Source organism: Chelmon rostratus, chromosome 15, assembly GCF_017976325.1.
Source record: "Chelmon rostratus isolate fCheRos1 chromosome 15, fCheRos1.pri, whole genome shotgun sequence".
Lineage (NCBI taxonomy): Eukaryota > Metazoa > Chordata > Actinopteri > Chaetodontiformes > Chaetodontidae > Chelmon > Chelmon rostratus.
Genome location: NC_055672.1, coordinates 20,959,998 through 20,983,534, shown reverse-complemented (window position 1 = coordinate 20,983,534; position 23,537 = coordinate 20,959,998). Strand labels below are relative to the sequence as shown.

The following is a 23,537-nucleotide window of genomic DNA, read 5'->3' as shown; positions in this document are numbered from 1 at the left end:
TCATTGATTAATCTGCTGAGTGTTTTTCAATTAGTTGTTAAAATGCCAAAGAATAATGAAAATATTCCCAGAGTCCAAGGTGACAGATTAAAATGTCTTGCTTTGTTAGACCAACAGTCCAAAGTTTGCAATAATATATGAGAAGAAAAGCAGTTAATATGCTCATTTGAAAGACTGGAACGAGAGAGTCTTTGCCTTTTTTTGCTCTATTATGACTTTAAAAATGCAGGTCGTTGTTAATATTAAGACGAGTGTTATCGACTCATTAGACTGACTAATCGTTTCAGCTCTGGTTTGATGATCGAGGGAGTTTATAGCGTTTTAGCTAACCCTAATTAATAATGTGCAGTGGTGTGCTGGAGGTGTGTGTGTGGTCCTCTAATCTAATCTAAAACCTAATTATTGTACACTGCAGTACAGTACAGTTGAATGAACCACAGAAAATTAAGTTTGCAAAAATTTCAATTAATCGATTAATCGCTCAAACCATTTAATCAGACAGAAAAGCCAAACATTAGCTGGTTCCAGCTTCTCAAATTAGAGCAGCTGGTCTGTCTTTATATTCTTTTAAATCGAATCAAATTGAGTCTCCAGTGATTAGAAGAACTCACCTAGTTGGAGGCCAAGGTCACTATTTCCGATGAAGCGGAAAAATCATTGTCAGATTTACTGATGATGTGAAAGTAGCTGTTAGTTGCAGCACTGGACCAACTCTCTGTGTTCACCACCCTGTCAGCCTTTTGTGCTCCACCTTGAAAGCACTTTGCAATAAAAGCATCTAGAGCTGCAACAATTAATCGATTCGTCAATGGAAGGAAAATTAACAGCAACTATTTTGAAAATCAATTAATCGTTTGAGTCATTTTTTTAAGTAAAAATGTCAAACATTTGCTGGTTCCAGGTTCTTCTATCAAAGGATTTGCTGCTTTTCTTTGTCATTTATAATAATCGTCAGATGAATTGATAATGAAAATGAATGTTATTTGCATCCTTAAAAGTATTTTGTCAGACTTATAAACAAGAGATGCTCGAGAGATTTAAGAGAGAGATGCAGTGCAACACTCCGACAGCAACTCTGAGACACTATTTGCACGTTTGATTGGACGTGTGTCCTTGGCCCTTCTTTGTGTACATGGAAGTCCAACTATAATATTCATTAGAAATTAAATGAAAAAGAAATGAGGTAAATGTTCATGCAGCCTGCGCAGATATTCATGTCTGGTGTGAGAAGGCTGAAAGCGAGGTTGCTAATTAAAGCAGAGACCCAGGGATTTGGAGTCTCTTGTAATTCTGCTGAGTGGGAGGTTATTGTTCCAAAACAGTGAATATGTATTGGAGAATGAGTTTTGAAAACCAGACGTCTCAGCACTTGGCCAAGAAATTGCTGAGTCACTCGTATTGATCACCAATCCGCCACCCTCCCACAGATGATTGCGGCCATTCTGCGAGTCTGTTAATGCAGCGTGCATCTCGGCCAGCCAGCAGATTGTCAGAACACATGTAACATACCAAAATAATCTAAAGCTGATTTATTTATTTTGTGTATTGTGCTGCATTACCATGAAAATCAAAATCAAATGGATCCCACAGGTAATGGCATCCTCGAACATGAAAAGATTTCTCATTTTCCTGGCACCAAGTAACTAAAAAAAAAAGAAAAGAAGCTTCAGTCTGAGTTCCTGCAGCAAGTTAAGAGAAATCAGATAAATAACTTGGACTCAGAAATACACTGATGTAAAGACCTCACTTACAAAACGACATGGAAGACGATCTAATAGTGATCTATCAGTTACTTAGCAACAGCTGGGGGTTATGTTAATAACCTGCGGCCACCGAATATTAAAGGCTAAACTCTGCTCTGATCCACAGCAATCACGATCGTTGACCCTGCGTGTAGCGAGGAAGGAGCCTGTAAAACCCGAGGCTTCCTGTTTACAACCACAGCCGTATTACTGAGGGGATACTAAACTGATTCTCCTTCAAAGGGATGAGCCCGTCTGTGCTGCGTGCTTTGATTGCTTTCTACCAGAATACTGACAGTCCAGCACTCTAATGCGTCATGATTCAGCGAGGAAGGTGCTTCAAAGGCCACACGGAGCGACGCCGGGAACAGTCTAATTTGTGATTTGTAATTTGCTGCTCAAGTATATTGTCGTCTACCACATGAGGCACAAATCTCTGTCGTGTGCTACAAAACAGAGTAGAAATGAGGAAATCTTCTTCACTTAATGCAGCGGCTCCTTATTGACAGACACAAGTCCGCCTCTCTGCGCCGACAAGCGTGTGTTCAATTCAAGCACAGCAAAAAAAAAAACATCAAAATATGTTTCAGAGGGTTTTGACTTTAAGAGGTGCTCCTCACATGAAATATTCCTGGTTTACAACCAAAAGGTGTAGCAGCATTTTGTTGTGTTCAGTGGTTTTTCAAAAGGACACTCTAAAAAGGCTCTAAAACCAGCAAGGTGGCCTTTTGCAATGTGTCTTTTTTTTTGTTGCTGTGAAAAGAGCTTTGGTGGAGCTAAGTCGCCAGCGCAGGGATTTCAAAGGAAGCCCTGCTCGCACTGAGTGCAACTTCACTGTGTGTGTCCATGCTGAATGTACATCTCTGATTAGGTTTGACATGGTTGGGAGCTCGCTGTCTTTCCCCGCATTCTAACAGTTTGTGGTTGAACATGTAGTTTGATGACGCAGAGGAGATGCTGCCTATGTCGTGGCGTTGGAGCGCAGGGCCTGCCAGTTAGTGGTGGTAAGTACCCGCTTAAGTAGGACTGAGCAGGTATGACCACGGGGCTTTTGAATCCCCAGTTAGCAGATAACCTGGCTTACCACTGTGTTTCTCATCTCCAATATAATGTAGGATTATGTGCTTAAGGGGGCACTGGGGGAGTGGTTGTCTGGTCGTGGACTGGATTAGTCCTGTGCTCGCTAAACACAATCACATGTATGCACGCTGCTATAAAGCATGAAGAGAGTCACTATTTTCCACAGACCTACACCTTAGCAATTTTGGTCGTATCCCACGTAGCTATATGAGGCAGCAGCTAAACTGACTCATGTAGCCTATTTTAGCAGATTATAGCAGAACATCTGTGGCATCTGAGTACAGTGGAACTTGTGGCTTGGTTAAGCTACCTTTTAATGTATACGTTGTTATATTTAGTCCACTCTGGTGTATAACTAATCTAATTTCATTCTTTCAGTGTGCTTTCCTTTGTGGGTTTGTGTTTGTCAGACAGCTGGACAGACAGATTTTGTTTGTTTACCCTCGTCCTCCGTTTACATCTCTCTCCCTTGTTGTCGTTATCTTGCTGATCCCTCTCATTCATTCCTCTCTGCTGCAACTAAGTGACAGGCTGGAAGCATTTGCTGACTGACTTGACAAGACATTTACATCTATAACAGCAAGCTAACTGCTACAACTCCGTGAGCACAAATGTGATTCACCCTTGAGAGACAGTAACTTGTATAATGTATTGTCAGGCACTGGGTTTGTTCAGGATGAATGTGAAAATAAAGTTCATAAGCAAGTCTGAATGCTGTCGAGTTAGATTTTTTTTTACAGTAATTAAATCTTGACACATACAAGACAAAGAGGGGTCTGACTCAGTTTGCGTTTCCACCATAACAGTGTAGCTAAGGGATGGATAGAGCCAGATGTAGTGAGGGATGGTGGGAAGAGAGAGGGAGTTGTGTGGGCAGAGATGGATGGATAGATGGATAAGTGGAGAGAGAGAGAGGAGGGGTGGGTAGCAGTTACAGAGTCACAGAGATGGAGGGATGAGGTGGGAAAGAATGACAAATGCAGAGATAAAAGATGGTCCAGCTGGAGAGATCCCCACCACACACACACACACGGTGTGCTGTCATCCGGTGTTTGCATTTTGACACTGAGGTATGTGCTACAGAATAAAAGCATGATGTGAGGCTGTGAATAATGGGAAACGCCGGCTTATCTCACATTCAAAAACTTACACACGTATGAGAGATTGAAAGAGTCTTGCAAGACTGCTTTTTCACCTTGACTGATTTGAGCATATTTTTGTGGAGGCCTCTAAAGATTTTATAGGAGACTTATAGGAGAGTCTGCAGGCACGATTCCTGCCCAATACATATGCCACATTTTTCCTCAGTGCTGAAGTTAATCTCAGTGTACTGGTGGCTTGATAGATATTTTGATTACCAATTCATTGTTTGAGTCATTTATCAAATGAAAATGTTAAACATTGCATGGTTACAGCTATTCAGATGTGAACATTTTTTGATTTCCTCTGTATCATTTTACAGATTAGGGGCTTTGTTTGTGGTAACATTGATCATTCACTCCACCACTTTGGTCCATACCAAAATAACTCAGCAGCTTACAGACCTAATTTACTGTTAACAACAGAAGAAACAACCCTTTAAAATGACATTTTCAAAATAAAAGTCTGTGAACAGAATTGTGTCTGAGCCAAGTGTAAAACCACTGTGATGTCACAGAGTGGTTTGTGTACCACCATCTTGAGGCAATGAACTTGACTTTACAGCTCGCGCCATCTTGGGATCTGGGAGTCAGAAGTGACCGTGTTTGGAGAAGAGGGTGGAGCTCTGGAGGATACATGTTGCTACATGTATGCAAAAACACAAAGTCATGCCTTGGTAGAGACTTGCCAATCACATGGTGGCCATGCCTTAAATCATACCCTGCGTTATTGTCTATTTTATTCTAAATGGGACCATACTTTACTAAATGAACATCGTGCTGCGTTGAAGATGACCTGGAGCTAGCGATTGAGACCATAAACTTGGAGGAGGTGATTTGAGAGAAATGCATCACCAGCTGTTGCATTACGTGCAGAAATTCATGTTTTTTTGTGAACTTTAGTGACCCCCGACTTTCTACCTAGAGCATCTGTGGCCATTTTTGGACACTTTATAAACTATATAATTAATAAATGAATCAAAAGATAATATCAATATTCTGTAACCAGTTGTTAGTCGCAGCTCTGGTTGTGCATTGTTTGGTTTTGTGTTGAAAAATGTTCCATGGTGGCCACAGCTGGTCAGTGGGTTGAAATGAAGTAATGATGTGGTGTGATTTTAAGGAAAATAATGACGCATTGCTAATTCGTGGTTCGCTTTACAAATTTGAATAATCAAGTTAGAAAATATTGTAAAGCCAGAGATAATATCAGCTGTTTACCGAGTTCAAGGCTGCGCAAAACTGCTGGTATCTGTTTCCTAAACCAGTATACAGTGTGCACTGACAGTATGTAAATCAGCAGTTAGCAAGTTACTGGGTCACTGAGCAGCGTTTGAACGTAGCCGCAGCTACAGCCACAGCTGCTGTTTGCTGTGTGTGTGTGTGTTTGTTCAATGTGCATGTGGTGTATTTGCATTGAATCCAGTTGTAAGTCGGGTGAAAGTCTTCGAAATAGTGAGCCACGTTACACACACATTTGCACATTTAAATTCAGTATGCTTATTCAAGGAACACACACTCTCACATGCGTTGTTGTGTAACTGTGGTACAGTGTGAGCTCTGTGGTGTTGCGCTGTGACTGGATGGGTTAATGTGAGTAAATGTGTGGGAGCATCCATACTGCGCTCCATTACTGCTGAGTGGGTTTGATTCTAACATACTGCTACGCTAATTAGACTTACTCATCTCAGAGTTGCACTGTTACACTTACCCACCCACACTTTTTCCCCTCTTCATCTGCAAAGATAACATGGTGCGTTTGGAAGATGAGCTGAGTCAGTATGATCTTTGTTGTCAGCAGCATCAAAAAATACAGGTTTAAAATGCAGATAGAAATAGAAACTAGAAATGAAGTCAGGAAGAAAAATGTAAAAGCAATTAACATGGTTATGGTGACAATAAAACAATGTCTTCCAGGCTAAGAGTAGTGAAACCGCATATGTCTTTAGACAACAAACACTCAATACAAACGATCCACATTCTGCCCCATAAACTTCAAATGTTCTGAAGATTAGTTGGATGAAATTCATATATATTCAGAAAAACAGCTGGGTGTTTATGGGTGCTTGAAACATTTTCATAGGTACAAAGTGATGTAGAATTTTCTGTGCCTGTGTGAAGCACTTTGAATTGCCTCTGTGTTGGAGGTGTGCCATATAAATAAAGATAACTTTGAATGTCCAGAAAGGCACCTATAAATTAAATGCATTTTTATTATTATAACTTGCCTTCAAAGGAATAATGCAATCATCCGTCTCATGGGAAAAAAAGTGAGATATATCAACTTTCCTGGACTTTCTGCATGACTCTTGACTGTGACGAATGTGTCTCTGTTTGTGCACATATATGGAATGATGATATAATGAAGACTAATAAGGCATAATGTCACTGGCGTGCAGCACAGACGTTTCTTTTCTCGAAGTGACGTCGACTTTTATGAGCTTTCGCACCACGAATATGGGCATCAATCCATCATGCTGTGGAAACCGGACTCCTCATAGGCGCACCTGTTGATTGGTTGTGTTGACATCACCCTGTATTATATGAGAAATGACACAAAAACAATAAAGACAGCGAACTCAAGGACAGCACAATGCATTAGTTGCATGCTACACATCCTCTATTTATAGTGTCTCTGTTCATATTTGAGATGCACCAGATGTCTTAATTATTGTTTGATTTGTTAGCTTGCAGTTGCACTTGGTGACTGTCATTAAACTCTGCTTGGCAAATATTATTTTTCACATGAAAACAAACAAAAACAAAACCGCATTACCGTATTTGTTCCACATCTCGTTTTTTGTTTTAACTGCACCCAAACTAAAATCCAAAGATGACAGCTTGTCATGTCTCGTCAGATTTGTTAATGTTTTTTGTTCACGAGCGTCATGTCTTGTCGTGCACTTCCTGTTTTATTGTGAAACCTAACTCTCCTCTCGTTTCAGGCCCTTGACTTCCCGGTGTGTTTCCCGCCTGTCTGATTGTCTACCCCGCCCTAATTGTCTCCACCTGTTCATTGTTACCTCGTGTATATATAGTCCGCGTCTCCCTTTGTCCTGTGCCAGATTGTCTCGTGCCTTGTCCTGTACTTGCCTTGCTATCTAGCTTTCATGATGCTTGTCTCCTGATACCGTTGTAAGTCTTGTCATTAGAATAGTGTTATATCTTTTGTTTGAACTTTGTTACCTTGTCATAGTGATTAGTCTTGCCTTGCGTTCTTTGTTTGTACTTTGTTACCAGCCTTAGTGCCAAGTTTTGCCTTAAGCCTTTTGTTTGTTACTTTCCTCCTAGTCTTTTGTGCCTTAGTTAGTTTGATATCTTCTTGTCTTTATCATCTTAGCACCTTTTGTTGTACTTTGATTTCTTGCCAAATTTATTTGTATTAAATCCTGAGCGATTTCTGTTTAATAAATTATTCTTATTTTGAAAATCTCGCTGCTGTGTGGGTCTGCATCCTTGAGTCCAGAAACCTCGTGCCTCCGGGCCTGTCACAGCTTTTGTTTAAAAAAAAAAAAAAAAGCTCTCCATCTTCTTCTTCTTTTTTGTGGTTCAGGCACCGAAAAATGCAACAAATTGTTTGTGCGTCTGTTCCATCGGTGCATTAAATATCACAGCAGCACAGATCAGAAGCTCTGCCTGCTGTCTTTATATTTATCTCATCTAGGAGCAGCGGTTTGATATTTATTCTGCTGCACTATTTGTTCTAGCCTCTGAAAAACAGCACAGGACAAGAAAAGAGCCGAATGGAGTGAAGCTGAAGCTTCTTGCAAACTCGCCTGATTAGTTATTAAATATGAACATTACTAATACTGCCCAGTATTAAACAGTTCATTATAGGTGCAGTACATTTTCGTGAGGGAGCTCAGTATTCAGGAAGCCCGGCTATGAAACATCTAATCCACCATTTGGAATATTTTACATTCGCAGGAAAATCGACTCGACACTGCTCCTTTTTTTATTCATAGGCTTAGAAATGAATAGACGGCACAGCCAATAATTCCTTCTATACAGTGCTGGATAGAACAGAAAGCTTAAGCTGTGAATGTGCAGTGGAGGGCTGCACACAGGCAGACGGTTGCAAACACTCACATATACAGATGCTGTTCTCTTCCTGCTCACTAACCTATTTCAATAATTCAGGAGAGTGACTGGCTGCCTGGCTGGCAAGGGGCGCTATCCATGGACTCGGTCAACTGTTACACATAAAAACTCACACATGCACACATACACACACTCATATGAACATAGTGTTTGTTACGCTTGGCTGTTTTACATGCATGCAGCTGCACATATGTGACAAGCTTCAAACATATGATTCCATAAGGATATGGCTTGTTTCGCACCAATGGCATACGTACGCATCTGGGCATGTGTCTGATGTATGTTGCATACACTGATATGTCAAATGCCCATATGTTGCAATGTTAAAACTTGGAAGCTACTTCCATGTGCTAATGGACTGTGTCCATGTTTGAGGAGTGTGTGAGAGGTCCTGTTTTGCACTCCTACGCGCGCCTGTGACAGGATTCACAGAATGCACATGCATTTTTGTGAGTATCTGCAACAAAAAGCAACGGCAACAATCAGGGGACCTGGGTAACCACATACTTTAGCATAATAAAGCACAGCAATCTATTTCTTTAAAGAACAGAAGATGAAGCATTGTTGTAACCAGATTTTTAGTGGGACTTACAGCTTCTAGTCTTTTGACCTGTGAACTTGACCTGTGAAAGTGGTTGTGTCTGTCAACAGCAGAGGTCACAGACAGCTTTGGTGCCAACTTTAGATGTTTATCTCATCGGGGGGAACAAATCTAGTTCTAAAAACAGTAACTTAACGCTTCTGTCAGGAATGAAAGTCTTCATCAACAATAGGATTCACATCAAGCAAGGTGTGCTACATTCATCTTAATTATCTTAGTTATTAATCCTGCTCAGTTTCAACATTTTGGGGGTCGGCTTGGTTGCTCGATCGAGTTTGATGGAGCGATGGCAGCAGTTTTGTACATTCAGAGAGCAGACTGCTGCTGGAGATATTGGCTTGCTACAGGGGCCGTAGGTGTTGGCAGGCGGCTAACTGCTACCAAAAGGAGGTGATGTGGGTAGCTCAGAAGCTGGCTAGCCACTGCTGGCTTTGCCTGCATTGGTTTGGTAACCCCTCAGTCAGGAAATACCTGCTTTTTCTCAGAGTTTGAAGGTTCGTGAACCACACAGCTTCACTATGAGGACTGCACTGCACGAGGTCACCAGGGCTAAGCTAATGTTAGCTGTTAATGCTCAGTAAGTACCTCCTAAATATAGGCTGGCTGCTTGTTAAACAAATAGGTCTTACATGTATTTCTATTTTTGTCAAATACATACGATGTGAGAGGTCTTTCGAGTTGTTTCAGCTCCCTGCAGTATTTAGAAATGATCTACTGGCCAAATAGTGCAGAATTTGTTCATGTCTAGTTGATACGATCTGTTTGTGTTGCAGAATAACACAGCTGATGAAACTCCAATAACAAACACGCTGCATTTTCTTTGACGCCTTCACAATAAAAGCAACATGCAGATTTGCCGCTGCAAGCTTTTAATGTGAAACAGCAAAAGCAGAAAAAAAGTTCAGTTTGAATCAGCACTAACAGAACTAACTGAACCTGTCTGGTAAAATAGGTAAAATACCAAATTAGTGTAACCCTGTGAATAATATGACACATATGACATGTTGTGATAATTGGTTGGTCCATACATAATACACATTGATAGCATGAAACATAGATGTATGATGTCTGTCTGTCTGATACACTGTCCGTGCTGTGAACTCTCAAACAAAAAACAAACAAACTGTATTGGAGCAGACTTCCTGCAGCAGAGCGGTGTCGTTATAGTATTCCCCAGTTTGGACTTGGACAAGATATTAAATAATTGAGAGTAATTATTTTTCGAAGACCTTTTTCTGTGGACAGAATTGTGATTCTTGTGTCGCCCAGGGATTCGTCAAAGCTTTCATCATCATAAGGAACTCATATTGAGTGAAGTTACTGTGGCACTCCGGGTATCAGGGCTCATTAAAGGATGCATGCACGCTTGTAAAGTCCGGACAAAAACTGAGTAAATGCAGCCTCACCCCGGGGACGCAGGCTCATTAGACTGCGCCAGTTGTCTTTTTCCCATTGGCAAACTACAAAAAACTAACCACTGACCCACAGTTTATGTTATGCTGTTGTCTGGTGCAACTTTAATGCTCTGTGCTTTTACAGATTTCATCAAAGTTTAAACGCTTCTGCAATCGCCAGATTACGTTTGCAGGTACCCGCTTACGAAAGCTTTTAAATCAAGGCAGATGTAAAGAAAGTGTATTTCAAGGTCAGACAGGTGAGATAGATGACACGACATTAGGTGGGTGACTTTTATTTGTCTGTTTGCGTCTGTAAATAGCCGCCGCAACAAAGTATGGTGTTACATAATCGCCTTGGACTACTTTCTGCTGTGCAGGCAAACTGGTAGACCACTTTCTTTTATAGTCGGAGTCGTGTTTCTCGCGGGGTCATGCTCAGGGTGGAACATCATTTAAAATTTTGAAAGAGTTCATAAATAAACAGATATTTGGAGAAGGAAACAGACAATAATTAACTCGCAAAATCAGTCATTCAGTAATTTGTGTTAACGATCTATTCAATCCATGCATGCCTCTCTTCCCAGTGCCCAGTGGATGTAAAGCACATGCCCTTGCATGCATTTCAGGGCGTGGTCTTGCATATTAACACCAGTCAATCAGTTTTTCTGCTCATGGCAGATTTGCTGACAAAGAGGCTCTATTATACCACCGTATCCTTTCAGTTCGGCCTTTTGCAAGGTCATATATAAAGAGCGGTGAATTAGTAAGCCACAAACCCAAATCCATCATTCATTCTATGTTATCTATCTATCTATCTATCTATCTATCTATCTATCTTAACAATGAGAGAGAATGAGTCTCACCTTTCAGCTGCTTCTCTGCTCACCGAACAGCATCTGTGGGTGAGGAAACAGCTACGCCGTGCCTTAAACTATATAATAGTTAGAAATGTAATTTTATTAAGATCATTTTTTAGCCCAGCCCTATATTACACCATAATTTCCCTTACACCATCCACTGTATCCATCCATCTATCTGATATTTTAAAGCACAACAAACATTTTTTTGAATATTTTTTTACAGCCATGCCAACGGCGATCACAGTGATGAATAAATAAATTGTGTTTAGAAAGTCATACCTGTGTCAGCAATCCAATGGGCACATTTAGAAAAGGTAGATATTCTGCATGTGATGAAAGCACTGCATGTGTTTGTGCTGCTGTAAGCAGAATTCATTATTGGCTGACTGTGGTAACTCTTTGTGTGTGTGTGTGTGCGTGTGTGTGTGTGTCTATGCGATCTTGCTGATACCAGACACCACCACACTATTGATGTGAGAGAAGTCTCTCCTGTGCATCTATCTTTATCTCCTTCCGTCTTTCTCTTTTTCACTTTCACATTCCCTCCACTCTTTTCCTCTTCATCTCCATCCATCTTCTGCTATTTGTTTCAGGTAACCCCCCCCCCCCTTCTCCCACTGTCACCATCCACTTGCTCCCTCTTCATTTTCTATTCGACCCTGTCCTGCTCACCCTCCCCTCCACCTTAGTCTTTGCCCCCGTTCTTTTCCTCCTTGCCTCGTTTTGATCCCTGCCTCCCTCCCTCCACCCTGCTGGCTCAGCTGGTACAGAAGCAGCCTCTGTTTCAGCTGTGTCCTCTATGCTTTGAAGGGGGAAAGCTGAAAAGCAATAGCCAGGGCTAGAGGGAAGATGGGAAGCCTGGGCAGGGTAGGAAAGGAGCAAGATCCAATTGGGAAAGTGGGATGAGGGAAAGTACAAAGAATCAGGGGGAAGAAAAAAGGGGAGAAGGATGAAGGAAGGAAGGAAGAAAACGGGATATCTTTGGATCAATGGCCAGGGTTGTTCAAGTCATTGATATCCAGTAGCAACAGCATGTGAGAGCAGATTTCCTGTGTGGGAGGGATCTGTCTATAGGACATGTGCTCTCAACTTAGCACACTTCCACTTGGTTCGATGGTGCACAGTCGCAGCTTTGTAGTTCTCAGTTAAAGGCCAACCAAGCAGTTTCCTGATAATGAAGCTAATTCTGGACACAGTCAATGCTGGAGAACCCGGCAGACCTTTACTGAGCTGTCAGCTCAGTCACGACAAATACACTATAGATAGCTTGTCAAAAGGTAGAGACACAGGAAGTGATTTACACTGCTAAAGAGTTGTTTTTCTTTTGTTGTCATATTGCTGTTTGAGTCCTATCTTGAATACCCGTTTCTTCCTCTTTATCTCCTGTTCTGCAGCGAGTGACAACAGAAAGAAGATTTTCAACCTTGACCCTCATCCATGATGTTATAGCCGTGATAACATGTGATTCCTGAAGCAGAGTGTTATCCGCTTTTACATCTTTAAAGGTAAGCCACTTTATTTTTCTTTTGATCATTTTAATGGATTTGCTTGAAGGAATAGGTCGACATTTTGAGAAATATAATCATTTACTTCCGTGCTGAGAGTTGAGAGAGTTAGATGAGAAGACTGACAGTCTGCATGCAATGCTAAGCTAATTGCCTGCTGGCTGTAGCTTCATATGGAACATACAGAGTTGAGAGTAGTATCAAACTTTACCGCCATCCTCAGCAATAAATGTATTTCCCTAAATGTTGGTGTGTTCCTGTAAACATTGTGCTGTGAAGGCTTGTAATTAAAGCTTGTCCCTCTTCCAAACAATGATTGGCTGTAATGGAGGCCAGGCTTGTAGCAGAAACCAGGCTCTGGTGCTGCCCACCAGAGTTTGAAACACAATCAAGGAAAAGAAGGCTGGATCTGTGTCAGAGCAACAGGCTTTGGATTTGTGTAGTGGAAGCTATGTTAGCGTTTTGGCTGCCTCTGACTTTGTTTGCCCCTGTAGTACAAACCTGAACAGTCTTATTCAGTTCTCTAATTCTCATTATGGAAAACGGACTGGCCCTGTTTTGCTCTTTAGCAGAAACCAGGCTGGCCCAGTTTGGACTCGTCATTGAAACCAGGTTGTGTCAGGCTCAGCTATGGAAATCTGTTTGCCCCACTTTGGCCATTTTATTCCGAATAAGCCAGGCTTGAGGTCTTAAGTGCTGTTGCTCTCCCTTTTTGCAAATAAAGCTTCACATGTTTCATTCTCACCTTTCTTTTATCCCACCCTTACTTTCACGACATATCTTATCTCCTCGCTATGGCGATAAGAGATGCTGGAGGATATAGCAGCTTGTCATCTTCATACAGGCTTGCTCTGTCAGAAATCCACCTCTAACCTCCTTACCCCCTGAGACTCTGATGCTGATTTCCTCTCCCCCGTGCCCTCGCTCTCTTTTCCCAAGCCTGCTCTCCCTTTTCCTCTCTTCAGCTGGCTGTTAGATCTACACTTCTAACCTCAACACGTCCCTTTGGGATGTGGCTGACTGCTGAACTCAGCTAGAAAGAGGCAGCAAGGGAGGAAGAGAGGTGGGCAAATGAAGAGAGAGTCGAGAATCTATCTATCTATCTATCTATCTATCTATCTATCTATCTATCTATCTATCTATCTATCCAACCTCGACACTGTGTTCTCCAAACTGGGCAAACTGGATACATCGATGCAGAAATAGAGGATGAGATACACGCGGTGTGTATCTGTGGTGCGTGTGTGTGTGTGTGTGTGTGTGTGTGTGTGTGTAAGTGTGTGTGTGTGTGTGAGCTATACATTTGCAACAACACCTTGGGCTGATGTACAATCTGCTCTGACCCTAACAAATCTCACACATGGATATAAAGGGTGTTTTTGCTGAGCACTAATCGTAGCTAGAGGAGAAGGATTATTGTAGCGTATCATCCGCAGCTCATGGATCGGACAAGTGCATGCATGTGTGTCCACATGCATGTGTCTGTCACGCCTTTCACAGAATCTCCATCATTGTTCATCGTCCACCTGAAAATGTTACCCCTCTCTTTTCTCTTTAATACAATGGTTATGCTTTCTCAGGACTCATGGCATTTTCATTTACTTATATTTATAGCTAAATGCTTGAAATACAAATTTGAAGTTGTAAGTGGTTCATATGGTTTCTGTAGATTCAATAATCACACTGTAGTCCACTACAGTACTTTTTATTTTTTAGCCATTTTGTCTTTCACTCTCCTGATTTGCAGGCTTATTATAACATCACTATATGTCTTAGTTAGAAATATCATATACTGCTATTATATACATATAGAAGATGGCATATCTGCACTATGGACACTTGAAGGGGAACTTATGTGAGTTATAATGGCATTGCTGTAAAGTTTGGGGATTCATGACGAACAGGTTAAAAATGAGCGATCCTGATTTTAGTCTCTAGTGTGGGTTAAACTCTTAAAAGTGATGGATCCTACATTTCCCATCATGCAACTCAGGGGCATCTTTAATTAGACCCTGGAGCAGTTTTGATAATTGATTAATGATTCATCTTCTGAAATGTGAGGATTTGCTGCTTTTCTTTTGCTCAAAGCACTTAAAACGTTGGACTGTTGGTTGGACACAACAAGCTATTTTGTGTCATCATGGGTTTTGGCCCCTTTTAAAACTGCATGATCTACTCGTTTGTGCTCTAAACATGGAAACTTAGATGAGAATTAACAGGATTACTCTGAAATCGACAGAAAAGTCTATAAGAATGAATTTTAATGTCACTCTGGAGCAAAACAAGTTTAAAAAAACTGAATGACAGGAGAATTAAAACAGGCAGGCCTGCATTCAGCACATTATGTATACTGCTGAAATATATATATTTATATAGTGTGTCTGTGTGTGTGTGTTCACCTGGCACATTTTTCTTTTCAGGACCTGTCAATCATCATTTCCTGTTGGTGTGCACACACTGCGGGTTAGAGACAACAAGAGATGAGAAAGCATGATATATATATATATAATTTTTTTTTTTACTTTCCTCATTGCTTCAGGGAGTGAGATATGCCGAGATAGACAGGGAGAGACATCAAACAGCTGCCTCTGTTTGTTTTATCTTTTTAATGAACGAAGTGCCACACATTTCAATACTTTGGAGTTCACTCAGAGGACTATCCACCGGCGGGGGAATTCAACCTGCAACCCTTCAGCTTCTGAGAGCTACTTGAACTAATGCTCTCTTTAGAGCTGGATCACTCCTGTGTGTGTGTGTGCGCGCGTGTGTGTGCTGAAGCCCTCAACTACTCAGCAAATCAGATCAAAGTCAAAGTCAAGTCTCTGTCTGTCCCCTACTCACTTTGATGAATGGAGGCCTGGATGGATGAATTGATGGGTGGATGGATGGATGGATGGAGGGATGGAGGGGAAAGGAGGAGGAATAAAAAAGGAGGGGATGGAGAAAGGGATGAATGACTGACTGAAAGTACCAAGAGTTCAGAATGGATTGACGGATGTCGGGGGTAGGGAGAGTACGTGAGGTGGAAGTAGATGGATGGAAGGGTGGATGGATGGCTGTGACCTTTCCATCACCCTCTTCAGAGCTGGCCCTATAAGGCACAGGTTTCATCGCATTTATTTCCCTCTTTTTTCTGCTCTCTCTATTTTTGGCCCCGTTTTTAATTCTTCACTGAACACCCTTTTTTCTTTTTTTTTTTGAAATGCATTTTTCCGTTCTTATCATCGTCCCATATTCCATTTCATCCTCACTTTTTCCTTTTTCCTGATCACGTCCTGTCTTTCTTCTCCTCTGCACTCCTTTCATCTCCTGCTCCCCCCCGCTAACCTCCCTGTTACCTCCTCCTCTGGCAGCTGTGCATGTGTGCGATAATCTCGGCAGGCTGCGTCCGTGAATGTGTGTGTGTTTCTCCCAGAGAGTTGCCTGGATCCCCGGGGGGGAGTTTGGCAGCGGAGACCTGGGGCCGAGGGCCAGCCAGGCCCAGGTCACCGAGCGAGCCTGTTTCCCCCCTGCTTCGCCTCTGGCCCCGTGGGATAATAGGTGTGAGGCGGTGTGACTAGGTGGAGGTGGAGGAGGACAGGAGAGATAAAAGGGGAGAAAGCAAGGGAACAAGGATAATTCATACATGAGAGGAAATACACATACATAAGACACACACCCCAAGGTATTTAGTTAGTCATGCTTAAAACGCTCTCTCCCTCTGTTGCTTTTATGAGCAGTTGTTAGTCACGCTGAACACTTCCAAAGTGCTCTTTTATTTCCTTGTTGTGTGCTCTTGGTCAGCAGCAGCAGACAAACACTTACTCACCACTCTCAGCATGACACACATGCCTGATATAAGAGGCACAAAAGAACATAGATGCAGTTTAGCATGACATTTTACATGTGCATTATATATGAAAATAACTATAAAACCAAAAAGAAGTGTAAAGAGAGTTGAGTCAAGTTAAATATGAGCCTTTTAAAACGGTGTAATGATTTTGTGAGGTGGACCGAGCAGCTGAGAAAGAGAGATGCCTTCATGAAGCAGGGCCACAATCAAATTATCCTCACAGCAGCGGGGTGTTCGCAGAGCGGTCGCAGTGCAGATAGATTCATCAAAACTATTCAAACAAATGAGAAAGCAAGACGTCAGGAGCGGAGACACAAAAACAAATGCAAGGCAAGAAAAATACTGTCTCAGCAGCGTCCCTGTGTGGGCCATGTGTTTCAGCAAACATCTCTAAACATTTGAAAGACTATCCTTTTTGGCAAGTGCTTAAGATAACCTTTTTTTCTCTAAAGCATCTCGTTCAAGTCGACACATGTGGCGCATTCTCCAGGAATGACTCCGCGCAGGCAATCTGCTATCTGAAATGTGTTGTTTTCCTGATCATGATGGCGCGCGTTACTACAGCAATACAACAGCAAGTTACAGAAGCGTGTTGCAGTCACTTCATGATCTTGTTAATTCAGCAAACCAAGGCAAACGTTTTTTTTTCTGTCTCAAGTAAACGCTTCCATAGCAAGTGGGCCTGAAACAGAGAACACAGTATCAATACATAGTTTACCACCCTAGTTTACCCTCAGTGGGGGCTGGATGTTCCTTATAAGTGACTAAAGTCAGCGTAGAGCATGAAAAAACATTACAAAAGAAAAGCAGTGAGTTTTTTTAGACGTTGCAGTGTCTTGACTTGATTTGCTGATCCAAAGCCACGAATAAACTGTGAACATGCTGAGTTAAACATAACCGTGTACTGTATACCCTTGTTTTTCGCGGGGGTTACATTCCAAAAAGAACCCATGATAGGCAAAATCCGTGAAGTAGAAACCTTTTTTTTTTTTTTTTTTTACAATTATTGGACAATTAAATACTCTATTACACATTGAAAAGAAAGAACAAACCATTTTACAGGCTCAAGCATTTGTTTGACAAATAAAAGTACTTTAGAAACGTTTTTTTCAACAAATAACTTCTGTGCTGTACTGTCAAATAATAATTTTAATCATCGATGTGAACAGAAGGCTTCAGATTGCGGAGATTAGCACCGCCCACCGCGACCCGAGTAATTGGATTAAACGGGAGAAAATTAAAAATGATTATGAAAAAAATACAAAGTACAGTCGGACAAATAGTGACTCAGGTGTATTTCACTGCTCTTCAGACTGAGCCGCTGCATCCTGACTCCGCTCTGCAGTGTTTTCTTCTTTTGAAGCCCGCGGTGCAGGTGTGTTTGTTCGGGAGAAGAACACAGTGATAGACAAAACTCGAAATTGCAAGAGAATTTGCACGTACGTAATGTAAATTTGGCAAGCTGTTTTACGTACGTGTACATATTAAACTGCAATGTTATTGACGCACAGGTAGAGAAGAAGCGGAGAGACTTTTTAGCCAATCAGAATGCAGAACACAATGCACGGTGCAAATCCGTAGCGAAACCGTGAAAAGTGAACCGCGTTATAGCGAGGGATCACTGTAAACAAAATATAAGAAGTGGAAGAAGAGCTGGAGGATTAATCCAGGTGGATAAACTCAATACTTCAGTTTTGCCTTATTGATCTAATGCCAGATATTGAAAAGAGCAAATGCCTGATGTGAAGGTTTTTTCCAACATGTTTCCCTTTAGTGACACGACAGAGAAAACATATCACGCCATGAGGTCTTCATTTTCAGAATCAACAAAAGAGCACCAGTCATTTTGATCACGCCGCCTCTTGTTTACGACAAGCTGTAGCAGTTAGCGCGGCTGTGATTTGTTGCAGGAAAAGTAGAGCACACGGCTGTTCCGCTGAATATTTGTATAAAAGGATGTTAGGAACATTATCAGACAAACAAAGCTGCTCATTTTCCTCTTGTTTCTGTTGTATTAGGGCATTTCTTCATCTTCTTGTGGCTTTGTGAAATGCTGTGCCCCTCTGGATTTTGTTATCTTTTGTATAGGAAGTGATTTTCTGTCTCTATCAGTACCTCATCACATTGCACGCAGTCTTATTATTTCTGACTCCTTCTCTGAAATTCTCGGCTCTTCTCTCTATCTCTATCCGTTGTTCTCTCACCGTAGGCAGCGGCAGGAAATGGAGTGTGTGAAACAGGATGTGAGGGTAGCCATACTTGTTTATTGTATACTGAAAGCCCACAGCCTGGCTAGAAACCACACATAGGTGACTATAACGGACAGAGACAGCGAGGTTAGGGACGCAGACAGAGGCTGGTTTGGTTTTCACTCTGTTTTTTTTTTTTTTTTTAATGCTTGGGACAACATTGCATATCACGAAGGGTTAAAGAAAATGTTTAATTAATGATCCCACCGCTGCTAAAAATTCAGGGAAAGTTTTCCAGAAGAAAGGCAGCGAAGGGGAACATAATTACAGCGTGGTGTTGCAAACATGTGGCTGTAGATGCAGAGAAGCAGATGAGTTCATTTAAGAAAATTAAGACACAATTACTCACGGCAGATGTGTTTTCCACTGCCCCAGTTTAATTTTCAATTTGAAAGTCAAATTTAGACATTGTTTGCTGTCTATCATCTAATGTTCACTGGGTTGTCCTACCTTGTTAGCTGTTCTTATATCGCCGGGATAATAAAAACACAACCTTGATGATACACTCTGTGCTAGTTCGCTAATAACATTCCTCTGGTTTGGTCTTTCTTTAATTCCATATAAGACGTTACGTAAGCACAGCATTTGTGTGTATTTTACAGTACAATGCAGTGAACTCAGGTTACTTGTGTGTAGTATTTAGAATCCAGTTCCCCCACGCACTCGCTGAGGTGTATAGAGATTACATGTTGAACTTTTCACTGTCTACAATCTGGCACATTTCAAACAAGGATTCCGTCAAAGTTTATCTTCTCTCCCCAGTCACCTCTCTTCCTTCCAGCTCTGCCTCCTTCCCCGTCTCCATCTCCATCTCCTCCGCCTCTGTCTCTCCTTCTATTTCTGTCTCTTTCGTCCCAGCTTTATTCCTCTCTGCTTGTCTCAGCCTCATATCCGTCACTGTGGCCTCTCTGTCGTCTTCACCTGTCTGAAAATGTGCTGCCGGTGATTTGCATCTTACATCTGTATCTATCTGTGTGTGTCACATGTTGTTAAGTGGCTCTGCAGCTGGTGCACACTAATCAGGCCATACAGATGTGTGTTACAGTTAACTGACCCCACATCATCCTGATTGCTATCCTATTTAAATGTTTATATGGAGACTTTAAACCTGCAGAATGTATTATCTGAACAATATACCCCTACAATATACTGTATTCACAAATTGGGCATTAGGACTATACCGAATATACTTTGCAGGTGGTAAACAAGAAATCAGTATATGTATTGTTCTTGAAGCTGTATCACCATCACACACATAAGAGGCACCTCTGTTTCCTTTGTGCATTGCATTGTGGGGCAATAGTGTCAGTCGCTGTACTCAAAAACCAAGCAAATTTTGCATGTGCTGACATTTTTAAGTGCGCTTCATGTCTGCACTTTCCACAGTGTTTGGAAACATGGCAACAGCACTGTGTCATTTGGAATGGCGACACAGTGCCTTTGAATAACTTATATCCTCTATGTCAATACAGTTCGCAGCCTCTTACAGGAGTAAACTGGTGCGAGCTGAGATGTAGACGCTCTATTAAAAAATGATATGCTTTGGAAAATGGCTACTCCCTGTTGCATTAGCTCACAAGCTGCTGATATCAAAAGATTGTGTCACATCTACAGTTTGCATAGAACATGAGGCAGCGTGTGCAACATTACTGGGTGCTTTTTGCTATAGAGATGCATTATTGAGGACATTGCTGGATATATTCCCCTTTGTGCTTTCTAATTTAGCTGTTTCATTAATGCACGTCAAAACTGTCCACATTTGTGTTGCCTGAGCTGCCCCCATTTCCCTTTTCAAACCGACGTGTTCAGTCAGACAGCTTGCAGATGCTAGCCTTCCTCCCCTAAAGCTAAATGTGTCTCTCTACCAACATGTCTGCTGCTTTTTCATAGCTGAGGTCTCTGTTGTGCTCACTTTTTTTGTTTCCCCTCCTCTTCTTCCTACTAGGTAGATCTTATCTCTTTTCATTGCCTCCCTGCCTGTTTCCACTGTCATGGTCCCTCTCTGTCTTTCTTCTTACCTCATTTCTTATTGAGCACCTTGGTTCAACATTACAAGGTTTCATTCTCTTTCTTTCTTCCGTCATCTTTGTCTATCTCTGCATTTTGTGTCTTGGCTGGCTTGCTGATGTGAGTCTGTATACCTTCCCCTCTGTCTCTACCCCTTTGTGTATATCTTCACCTCCCTCCCTGTCTTCTCGGTGGTAAAAATAGATGCTCCTGCACATCCTGAATTCCTAACAGAAAGCGTGTGTAGTGTTGGATTTTTCCTGTTTGTTGGAGATGTGCTCTCTCATGGTGATTAAAGGATTATACTGACGATTTCTGGCTTCATTGTGTGGCCATTCTGCCCTAATTAAAGCTGCCCTTTTTCCTTTGCATACAACCTAATGTTTTGCTTATTATTTGTATTTGCATTTATTTAAGGTTTCCACTGAAGAGCTGCAGTGCCCCGTATTAGTTGAAAAGCCATTCTAGAGGCTTTTCTACGCTGCCAATGTGTGAAATGTAGGCCTGAGCTGAGCAGATAATACTCATGTCTGTGTCCGTATCCATGTCCAGAGGCTACCCCTCAGCACATGATCACACACGGCCTCCTAAAAAATTTAAATAAAACAGCAGAAGGAGAAGAAGTGTGGTGCTGCACAGATGCACTCCACAGAGTGCCGTCAGGCCAGCAGGTTGTTTAATTCTGTCTGGTTGTTCATGGAGAATATAAAGAGTGAAACAACGGGCAGTTTACTAACCCACTCCACACTCGTACCTCTGCATCTGTAACTAGGCACACCGAGGGGCAAGGTCTGCAGACATTGGTGCATTTTATTTAGGGAAGTTAACCCAACATGACTTGTTTGTCAGGTACTGTTTGTACAGTATCTCGACAATCAATGGCGATATGTAAGGGACATTTCATTGGACTCTTAATTCTGTACTATAATACTCAATCTAACGAGCTTCACACTGCAGTATATGAACAATGCAGCTCTTTATTCCCATGTCCTCATCATGTTTCAACATGATGCTGATTTTCTGCATGGGACCTGTGAGCTTTAGCCTCAGTCTTCAGTCTTTTTTTTATTATGTATGTAGCCATCAGATGCATATTTAAGATGCTTTCATGGGGTTCTTTTTTAAAACAGGTCAGCTGGAAGCATTAATAAGTCAGCCCGAGAGAAAGTTTACAACCGACTCACAGAGTTAAAGCTGTGGGTTGAAGCCCCCCCCCAAAAAAAACGCCTCCCTCCAAAGCTATTCCTGCGCTATAGCTTCAGCAAAATATCTCCTAATGAAATACTTTGTCTACCTCCGTATACATATGTAAACAGGCAGGTAGGCCCTCCAGTCGTTTCATTCAGGCTGAATGAATTTGTCTTTAGGATTTAGTTAGTGGGAAATATTTAGAGAGCACTTCTTTCTTCACAGTATTTCAGGTGTTCTTCCTCAGTATGGAAAGTTTATGGACTTTGTCTCATGTGCTGCGTGTCAGTGTTTACACTCAGCTCACTCGTTTCTTAATCATAATGGATGAACTGACACAAGTGCAGACTGCACCATGTTCTCATTACACTGAAGGCATTATTATACTAAAGAGTCTAACTGATGTTTTTATGGCTTAGCTCGGGTTTGGTTTGGGCTGTTTTACCGATCACAGATATTTGTATGCAATACACAGATAATGTGTGAAGGAAAGCACACGATCCATACTTGTACTACCTGGTCCACAACTAGTGACATGGCACAAAGTAGCAGTGAATGTCTGAACCTTTCCAGGATGCTCCTTTCATACCCAATCATGATACTATCACCTGTTTACCTGAGGAATGATCCAAACAGGTGTTTTTGGAGCGTTCCACATCTTTCCCAGTCTTTTGCTGCTCCTGTCTCAATGTGTTTGAAACATGTTGCTGCTTCAAATTCAGAATAAGCAGATATTTACAAAAATCAATGAAGCTGATGAGGTCAAACAATAAATATATTGTCTTTGTACTGTACAATTGATCGTGCATCAAAAAGGATTAGCAAATGGTCACATACTGTTTTATTTATGTTTTACACAGCCAATGTCTTTGCAGTCAGGGTTGTATAAAGGTGATATTTCCATAAACTAATGAATAAACGCACAGACAGATGTACATTTAAAAATGAGTTTAGGTGGATTTATGCTCTCCTGCATCTCAGATTCACCCTCTGTCTTATTCTCTCCATCTATCTGTCCCATTATGCCTTTGTTAACTGCTGATGTCGGTGGAAAGCTTAGACAGGAAATGCGCTGTGGTTGTCCAAATATGGATGTAGATGACTGCGCTCATTGGAGAAATATGTTGTTAAGTCCCTCAACAGGAAAAACGCTGCCTACGCCTTCTTAATGACTTCTGTGTGTGTGTGTTTCTGTGTGTGTGTGTGTGTGTGTGTGTGTGTGTGTTTTCTGTAATAACCTTCTGGTTAACAGACCTTTTGCCAGCAGCGGCTGGTGAATTTCAAATCAATGTCAAGAGCTAAATATGACTGATAAAAAAACAACCGGCACATGATTTACTCTGTACTTAACGTATTGTTTACAAGAGCGTGGTGTAATGCTTAATGTTAAAGCATATTTAAAATATGATCGAAAGATGAAGATAAGATAAAGAGAAAGGAAGATAAAACATGATGTACTCATTGCAAAGCAGCACCTCTGTTACTATGTGTGTTGACTGACCTATTAATTCCAAACAGTCTGTACAGTTGGACTATCTCGTCTGGTAAACAAGCAAAACTGGTGTCGTGGGTGGTGAAAGCCCCGTGTCAAGTTTTCAATGGTAATTAGAGTTAATATCACACCATGTTGTTTTGAAACCGCGTAGCTCCATATGGTGCCCAGGAATAATAATTACAGGGAAAAATTGCTGAAACAGTTCACAGGAATCAGTGTAGGTGTTCTGTTATGACTGTTTACAAGACAATTTGACGGAACAGATATTCAAGCTTCTGATTGAAATCACCAGTAACGTGGGCATTGGTGAGCCATAGCATTTGTTCCGAGGGGAGGAAATG

The 23,537-nt window shown here is 41.5% G+C and overlaps 1 protein-coding gene across 2 annotated transcripts in view; it reads left to right on the top strand.

Annotated features, from left to right (window-relative positions):
• lrfn5a (leucine rich repeat and fibronectin type III domain containing 5a) overlaps positions 1-23,537 on the top strand; it is a 104,594-nt gene that overhangs the window by 38,708 nt on the left and 42,349 nt on the right. For both annotated transcript variants that reach the window (XM_041953787.1, XM_041953785.1), the window contains one exon: positions 12,315-12,425. The gene's annotated coding sequence lies outside the window, so the exon portion shown is untranslated. The remainder of the gene's footprint in view (positions 1-12,314; positions 12,426-23,537) is intronic.